This window comes from Misgurnus anguillicaudatus, chromosome 2 (genome assembly GCF_027580225.2).
Source record: "Misgurnus anguillicaudatus chromosome 2, ASM2758022v2, whole genome shotgun sequence".
NCBI lineage: Eukaryota > Metazoa > Chordata > Actinopteri > Cypriniformes > Cobitidae > Misgurnus > Misgurnus anguillicaudatus.
In genome coordinates, this window is record NC_073338.2 from 7165001 (window position 1) to 7172500 (window position 7500).

A 7500-nucleotide genomic window follows, 5' to 3' on the forward strand; every position below is an offset into this window, starting at 1 on the left:
GTAAGACGAAAATCCCTAAACATATTAGCCACATTGAAGCTTATTCAGCTGGGGATGTAGCTCAGTGGTAGATCGCATGCTTTGCATGTATGAGGTCCTGGGTTCAATCCCCAGCATCTCCAAATGCTCTCATGGTTTTGAGAACGCTTGAATAAGTGTTGGCGTTGCATCTGCTTTATAAGTCATTCAGTAGTTCCTTTTCTCTGCCTCTTGCCTCCGAAGACGAAAAACCCTTAACATCTTAGCCACAGTGCAGCTTACTTAGCTGGGGATGAAGCTCAGTGGTAGAGCGCATCTATGAGGTCCTGGGTTCAATCCCCATCATCTCCAAATGCTCTCATGGTTTTAAGAACGCTTGAATAAGTGTTGGCGTTGCTTCTGATTTACAAGTCACACAGTAGTTCCTTTTCTATGCTTCTTGCCTCCGAAGACGAAAAACCATAAACATCTTAGCCAAAGTGTTGCTTAACAAGCTGGGGATGTAGCTCAGTGGTAGAGCGCATGCTTTGCATGTATGAGGTCCTGGGTTCAATCCCCAGCATTTCCAAGTAGTTTTCAGGTGCTGTTCTCCCTTTATGAAAAACCTGAGTTATTGCTGATGTTTCATCATATTTCTCATGTTGTATAGTAAAAATGAAAGCCCTAAATCTCTGAGTAAAACCTACTGGAAATCAAGCTTCTTGGAAGCTCTATGTTTGAGCTTATTGTACAAGTCACAAAATAATTTCCAGTAGTCAGTTGTAACACGATCAAGTTTAATCCCTAAATATCAACAAACAACAAAGGAGAGACCTGATGGGGATGTAGCTCAGTGGTAGAGCACATCTTGCGTGTATGAGGTCCTGGGTTCAATCTCCAGCATCTCCAAGTACTTTCAGGCGCTGTTCTCCCTTTATGAAAAACCTGAGTAATTGCTGATCTTTCATGATATTTCTCATGTTGTATAGTAAAAATGAAAGCCCTAAATCTCTGAGTAAAACCTACTGGAAATCAAGGTTCTTGGAAGCTCTACGTTTGAGCTTATTGTACAAGTCACAAAATAATTTCCAGTAGTCAGTTGTAACACGATCAAGTTTAATCCCTAAATATCAACAAACAACAAAGGAGAAATCTGATGGGGATGTAGCTCAGTAGTAGAGCTCATGTTTCGCATGTATGGGTATCTGGGTTCAATCCCCAGCTTCTCCAAATGCCTTCATGATTTTAAGTATGCCTGAATAAGTGTTGACGTCGCATCTTATTTACAAGTCACACAATTGTTCCTCTTCTCTGCTTCCAGTAAGACGAAAATCCCTAAACATATTAGCCACATTGAAGCTTATTCAGCTGGGGATGTAGCTCAGTGGTAGATCGCATGCTTTGCATGTAATAAGGTCCTGGGTTCAATCCCCAGCTTCTCCAAATGCCTTCATGATTTTAAGAATCCCTGAATAAGTGTTGACGTTGTATCTGATTTACAAGTCTCACAGTAGTTCCTTTTCTATGCTTCTTGCCTCCGAAGACGAAAAACCATAAACATCTTAGCCACAGTGTTGCTTAACAAGCTGGGGATGTAGCTCAGTGGTAGAGCGCATGCTTTGCATGTATGAGGTCCTGGGTTCAATCCCCAGCATTTCCAAGTAGTTTTCAGGTGCTGTTCTCCCTTTATGAAAAACCTGAGTAATTGCTGATGTTTCATGATAATTCTCATGTTGTATAGTAAAAATGAAAGCCCTAAATCTCTGAGTAAAACATACTGGAAATCAAGCTTCTTGGAAGCTCTACATTTGAGCTCATTGTACAAGTCACAAAATAATTTCTGGTAATCAGTTGTAACATGATCAAGTTAAATCCCTAAATATCATACGAACAACAAAGGAGAAACCTGATGGGGATGTAGCTCAGTGGTAGAGCACATCTTGCGTGTATGAGGTCCTGGGTTCAATCTCCAGCATCTCCAAGTAGTTTTCAGGTGCTGTTCTCCCTTTATGAAAAACCAGAGTAATTGCTGATGTTTCATGATAATTCTCATGTTGTATAGTAAAAATGAAAGCCCTAAATCTCTGAGTAAAACCTACTGGAAATCAAGGTTCTTGGAAGCTCTACGTTTGAGCTTATTGTACAAGTCACAAAATAATTTCCAGTAGTCAGTTGTAACACGATCAAGTTTAATCCCTAAATATCAACAAACAACAAAGGAGAAATCTGATGGGGATGTAGCTCAGTAGTAGAGCTCATGTTTCGCATGTATGGGTATCTGGGTTCAATCCCCAGCTTCTCCAAATGCCTTCATGATTTTAAGTATGCCTGAATAAGTGTTGACGTCGCATCTTATTTACAAGTCACACAGTTGTTCCTCTTCTCTGCTTCCAGTAAGACGAAAATCCCTAAACATATTAGCCACATTGAAGCTTATTCAGCTGGGGATGTAGCTCAGTGGTAGATCGCATGCTTTGCATGTATGAGGTCCTGGGTTCAATCCCCAGCATCTCCAAATGCTCTCATGGTTTTGAGAACGCTTGAATAAGTGTTGGCGTTGCATCTGCTTTATAAGTCATTCAGTAGTTCCTTTTCTCTGCCTCTTGCCTCCGAAGACGAAAAACCCTTAACATCTTAGCCACAGTGCAGCTTACTTAGCTGGGGATGAAGCTCAGTGGTAGAGCGCATCTATGAGGTCCTGGGTTCAATCCCCATCATCTCCAAATGCTCTCATGGTTTTAAGAACGCTTGAATAAGTGTTGGCGTTGCTTCTGATTTACAAGTCACACAGTAGTTCCTTTTCTATGCTTCTTGCCTCCGAAGACGAAAAACCATAAACATCTTAGCCAAAGTGTTGCTTAACAAGCTGGGGATGTAGCTCAGTGGTAGAGCGCATGCTTTGCATGTATGAGGTCCTGGGTTCAATCCCCAGCATTTCCAAGTAGTTTTCAGGTGCTGTTCTCCCTTTATGAAAAACCTGAGTTATTGCTGATGTTTCATCATATTTCTCATGTTGTATAGTAAAAATGAAAGCCCTAAATCTCTGAGTAAAACCTACTGGAAATCAAGCTTCTTGGAAGCTCTATGTTTGAGCTTATTGTACAAGTCACAAAATAATTTCCAGTAGTCAGTTGTAACACGATCAAGTTTAATCCCTAAATATCAACAAACAACAAAGGAGAGACCTGATGGGGATGTAGCTCAGTGGTAGAGCACATCTTGCGTGTATGAGGTCCTGGGTTCAATCTCCAGCATCTCCAAGTACTTTCAGGCGCTGTTCTCCCTTTATGAAAAACCTGAGTAATTGCTGATCTTTCATGATATTTCTCATGTTGTATAGTAAAAATGAAAGCCCTAAATCTCTGAGTAAAACCTACTGGAAATCAAGGTTCTTGGAAGCTCTACGTTTGAGCTTATTGTACAAGTCACAAAATAATTTCCAGTAGTCAGTTGTAACACGATCAAGTTTAATCCCTAAATATCAACAAACAACAAAGGAGAAATCTGATGGGGATGTAGCTCAGTAGTAGAGCTCATGTTTCGCATGTATGGGTATCTGGGTTCAATCCCCAGCTTCTCCAAATGCCTTCATGATTTTAAGTATGCCTGAATAAGTGTTGACGTCGCATCTTATTTACAAGTCACACAATTGTTCCTCTTCTCTGCTTCCAGTAAGACGAAAATCCCTAAACATATTAGCCACATTGAAGCTTATTCAGCTGGGGATGTAGCTCAGTGGTAGATCGCATGCTTTGCATGTAATAAGGTCCTGGGTTCAATCCCCAGCTTCTCCAAATGCCTTCATGATTTTAAGAATCCCTGAATAAGTGTTGACGTTGTATCTGATTTACAAGTCTCACAGTAGTTCCTTTTCTATGCTTCTTGCCTCCGAAGACGAAAAACCATAAACATCTTAGCCACAGTGTTGCTTAACAAGCTGGGGATGTAGCTCAGTGGTAGAGCGCATGCTTTGCATGTATGAGGTCCTGGGTTCAATCCCCAGCATTTCCAAGTAGTTTTCAGGTGCTGTTCTCCCTTTATGAAAAACCTGAGTAATTGCTGATGTTTCATGATAATTCTCATGTTGTATAGTAAAAATGAAAGCCCTAAATCTCTGAGTAAAACATACTGGAAATCAAGCTTCTTGGAAGCTCTACATTTGAGCTCATTGTACAAGTCACAAAATAATTTCTGGTAATCAGTTGTAACATGATCAAGTTAAATCCCTAAATATCATACGAACAACAAAGGAGAAACCTGATGGGGATGTAGCTCAGTGGTAGAGCACATCTTGCGTGTATGAGGTCCTGGGTTCAATCTCCAGCATCTCCAAGTAGTTTTCAGGTGCTGTTCTCCCTTTATGAAAAACCAGAGTAATTGCTGATGTTTCATGATAATTCTCATGTTGTATAGTAAAAATGAAAGCCCTAAATCTCTGAGTAAAACCTACTGGAAATCAAGGTTCTTGGAAGCTCTACGTTTGAGCTTATTGTACAAGTCACAAAATAATTTCCAGTAGTCAGTTGTAACACGATCAAGTTTAATCCCTAAATATCAACAAACAACAAAGGAGAAATCTGATGGGGATGTAGCTCAGTAGTAGAGCTCATGTTTCGCATGTATGGGTATCTGGGTTCAATCCCCAGCTTCTCCAAATGCCTTCATGATTTTAAGTATGCCTGAATAAGTGTTGACGTCGCATCTTATTTACAAGTCACACAGTTGTTCCTCTTCTCTGCTTCCAGTAAGACGAAAATCCCTAAACATATTAGCCACATTGAAGCTTATTCAGCTGGGGATGTAGCTCAGTGGTAGATCGCATGCTTTGCATGTATGAGGTCCTGGGTTCAATCCCCAGCATCTCCAAATGCTCTCATGGTTTTAATAACGCTTGAATAAGTGTTGGCGTTGCATCTGCCTTATAAGTCATTCAGTAGTTCCTTTTCTCTGCCTCTTGCCTCCGAAGACGAAAAACCCTTAACATCTTAGCCACAGTGCAGCTTACTTAGCTGGGGATGAAGCTCAGTGGTAGAGCGCATCTATGAGGTCCTGGGTTCAATCCCCATCATCTCCAAATGCTCTCATGGTTTTAAGAACGCTTGAATAAGTGTTGGCGTTGCTTCTGATTTACAAGTCACACAGTAGTTCCTTTTCTATGCTTCTTGCCTCCGAAGACGAAAAACCATAAACATCTTAGCCAAAGTGTTGCTTAACAAGCTGGGGATGTAGCTCAGTGGTAGAGCGCATGCTTTGCATGTATGAGGTTCTGGGTTCAATCCCCAGCATTTCCAAGTAGTTTTCAGGTGCTGTTCTCCCTTTATGAAAAACCTGAGTTATTGCTGATGTTTCATCATAATTCTCATGTTGTATAGTAAAAATGAAAGCCCTAAATCTCTGAGTAAAACCTACTGGAAATCAAGCTTCTTGGAAGCTCTATGTTTGAGCTTATTGTACAAGTCACAAAATAATTTCCAGTAGTCAGTTGTAACACGATCAAGTTTAATCCCTAAATATCAACAAACAACAAAGGAGAGACCTGATGGGTATGTAGCTCAGTGGTAGAGCACATCTTGCGTGTATGAGGTCCTGGGTTCAATCTCCAGCATCTCCAAGTACTTTCAGGCGCTGTTCTCCCTTTATGAAAAACCTGAGTAATTGCTGATCTTTCATGATATTTCTCATGTTGTATAGTAAAAATGAAAGCCCTAAATCTCTGAGTAAAACCTACTGGAAATCAAGGTTCTTGGAAGCTCTACGTTTGAGCTTATTGTACAAGTCACAAAATAATTTCCAGTAGTCAGTTGTAACACGATCAAGTTTAATCCCTAAATATCAACAAACAACAAAGGAGAAATCTGATGGGGATGTAGCTCAGTAGTAGAGCGCATGCTTCGCATGTATGAGGTCCTGGGTTCAATCCCCAGCTTCTCCAAATGCCTTCATGATTTTAAGAATCCCTGAATAAGTGTTGACGTTGTATCTGATTTACAAGTCACACAGTAGTTCCTTTTCTATGCTTCTTGCCTCCGAAGACGAAAAACCATAAACATCTTAGCCACAGTGTTGCTTAACAAGCTGGGGATGTAGCTCAGTGGTAGAGTGCATGCTTTGCATGTATGAGGTCCTGGGTTCAATCCCCAGCATCTCCAAGTAGTTATCAGGTGCTGTTCTCCCTTTATGAAAAACCAGAGTAAATGCTGATGTTTCATGATAATTCTCATGTTGTATAGTAAAAATGAAAGCCCTAAATCTCTGAGTAAAACATACTGGAAATCAAGCTTCTTGGAAGCTCTACATTTGAGCTCATTGTACAAGTCACAAAATAATTTCTGGTAATCAGTTGTAACATGATCAAGTTAAGTCCCTAAATATCATACGAACAACAAAGGAGAAACCTGATGGGGATGTAGCTCAGTGGTAGAGCACATCTTGCGTGTATGAGGTCCTGGGTTCAATCTCCAGCATCTCCAAGTAGTTTTCAGGTGCTGTTCTCCCTTTATGAAAAACCAGAGTAATTGCTGATGTTTCATGATAATTCTCATGTTGTATAGTAAAAATGAAAGCCCTAAATCTCTGAGTAAAACCTACTGGAAATCAAGGTTCTTGGAAGCTCTACGTTTGAGCTTATTGTACAAGTCACAAAATAATTTCCAGTAGTCAGTTGTAACACGATCAAGTTTAATCCCTAAATATCAACAAACAACAAAGGAGAAATCTGATGGGGATGTAGCTCAGTAGTAGAGCTCATGTTTCGCATGTATGGGTATCTGGGTTCAATCCCCAGCTTCTCCAAATGCCTTCATGATTTTAAGTATGCCTGAATAAGTGTTGACGTCGCATCTTATTTACAAGTCACACAGTTGTTCCTCTTCTCTGCTTCCAGTAAGACGAAAATCCCTAAACATATTAGCCACATTGAAGCTTATTCAGCTGGGGATGTAGCTCAGTGGTAGAGCGCATGCTTTGCATGTATGAGGTCCTGGGTTCAATCCCCAGCATCTCCAAATGCTCTCATGGTTTTAAGAACGCTTGAATAAGTGTTGGCGTTGCATCTGCTTTATAAGTCATTCAGTAGTTCCTTTTCTCTGCCTCTTGCCTCCGAAGACGAAAAACCCTTAACATCTTAGCCACAGTGCAGCTTACTTAGCTGGGGATGAAGCTCAGTGGTAGAGCGCATCTATGAGGTCCTGGGTTCAATCCCCATCATCTCCAAATGCTCTCATGGTTTTAAGAACGCTTGAATAAGTGTTGGCGTTGCTTCTGATTTACAAGTCACACAGTAGTTCCTTTTCTATGCTTCTTGCCTCCGAAGACGAAAAACCATAAACATCTTAGCCAAAGTGTTGCTTAACAAGCTGGGGATGTAGCTCAGTGGTAGAGCGCATGCTTTGCATGTATGAGGTCCTGGGTTCAATCCCCAGCATTTCCAAGTAGTTTTCAGGTGCTGTTCTCCCTTTATGAAAAACCTGAGTTATTGCTGATGTTTCATCATATTTCTCATGTTGTATAGTAAAAATGAAAGCCCTAAATCTCTGAGTAAAA

The 7500-nt window shown here is 40.7% G+C and overlaps 12 non-coding genes across 12 annotated transcripts; all 12 read left to right on the forward strand.

Moving 5' to 3' along the window:
- Positions 1–50: 50 nt before the first annotated feature.
- On the forward strand, positions 51–122 carry trnaa-ugc (transfer RNA alanine (anticodon UGC)). Its single transcript has one exon. It is a non-coding gene; the product is annotated as a tRNA-Ala (tRNA).
- A 353-nt stretch (positions 123–475) lies between these two features.
- trnaa-ugc (transfer RNA alanine (anticodon UGC)) lies at positions 476–547 on the forward strand. Its single transcript has one exon. It is a non-coding gene; the product is annotated as a tRNA-Ala (tRNA).
- A 999-nt stretch (positions 548–1546) lies between these two features.
- trnaa-ugc (transfer RNA alanine (anticodon UGC)) lies at positions 1547–1618 on the forward strand. The gene has a single exon. It is a non-coding gene; the product is annotated as a tRNA-Ala (tRNA).
- Positions 1619–2401: 783 nt separating this feature from the next.
- Positions 2402–2473, forward strand: trnaa-ugc (transfer RNA alanine (anticodon UGC)). Its single transcript has one exon. It is a non-coding gene; the product is annotated as a tRNA-Ala (tRNA).
- Positions 2474–2826: 353 nt separating this feature from the next.
- Positions 2827–2898, forward strand: trnaa-ugc (transfer RNA alanine (anticodon UGC)). Its single transcript has one exon. It is a non-coding gene; the product is annotated as a tRNA-Ala (tRNA).
- A 999-nt stretch (positions 2899–3897) lies between these two features.
- On the forward strand, positions 3898–3969 carry trnaa-ugc (transfer RNA alanine (anticodon UGC)). The gene has a single exon. It is a non-coding gene; the product is annotated as a tRNA-Ala (tRNA).
- A 783-nt stretch (positions 3970–4752) lies between these two features.
- Positions 4753–4824, forward strand: trnaa-ugc (transfer RNA alanine (anticodon UGC)). Its single transcript has one exon. It is a non-coding gene; the product is annotated as a tRNA-Ala (tRNA).
- A 353-nt stretch (positions 4825–5177) lies between these two features.
- On the forward strand, positions 5178–5249 carry trnaa-ugc (transfer RNA alanine (anticodon UGC)). Its single transcript has one exon. It is a non-coding gene; the product is annotated as a tRNA-Ala (tRNA).
- Positions 5250–5818: 569 nt separating this feature from the next.
- Positions 5819–5890, forward strand: trnaa-cgc (transfer RNA alanine (anticodon CGC)). Its single transcript has one exon. It is a non-coding gene; the product is annotated as a tRNA-Ala (tRNA).
- A 145-nt stretch (positions 5891–6035) lies between these two features.
- trnaa-ugc (transfer RNA alanine (anticodon UGC)) lies at positions 6036–6107 on the forward strand. Its single transcript has one exon. It is a non-coding gene; the product is annotated as a tRNA-Ala (tRNA).
- A 783-nt stretch (positions 6108–6890) lies between these two features.
- trnaa-ugc (transfer RNA alanine (anticodon UGC)) lies at positions 6891–6962 on the forward strand. Its single transcript has one exon. It is a non-coding gene; the product is annotated as a tRNA-Ala (tRNA).
- Positions 6963–7315: 353 nt separating this feature from the next.
- On the forward strand, positions 7316–7387 carry trnaa-ugc (transfer RNA alanine (anticodon UGC)). The gene has a single exon. It is a non-coding gene; the product is annotated as a tRNA-Ala (tRNA).
- Positions 7388–7500: the final 113 nt, after the last annotated feature.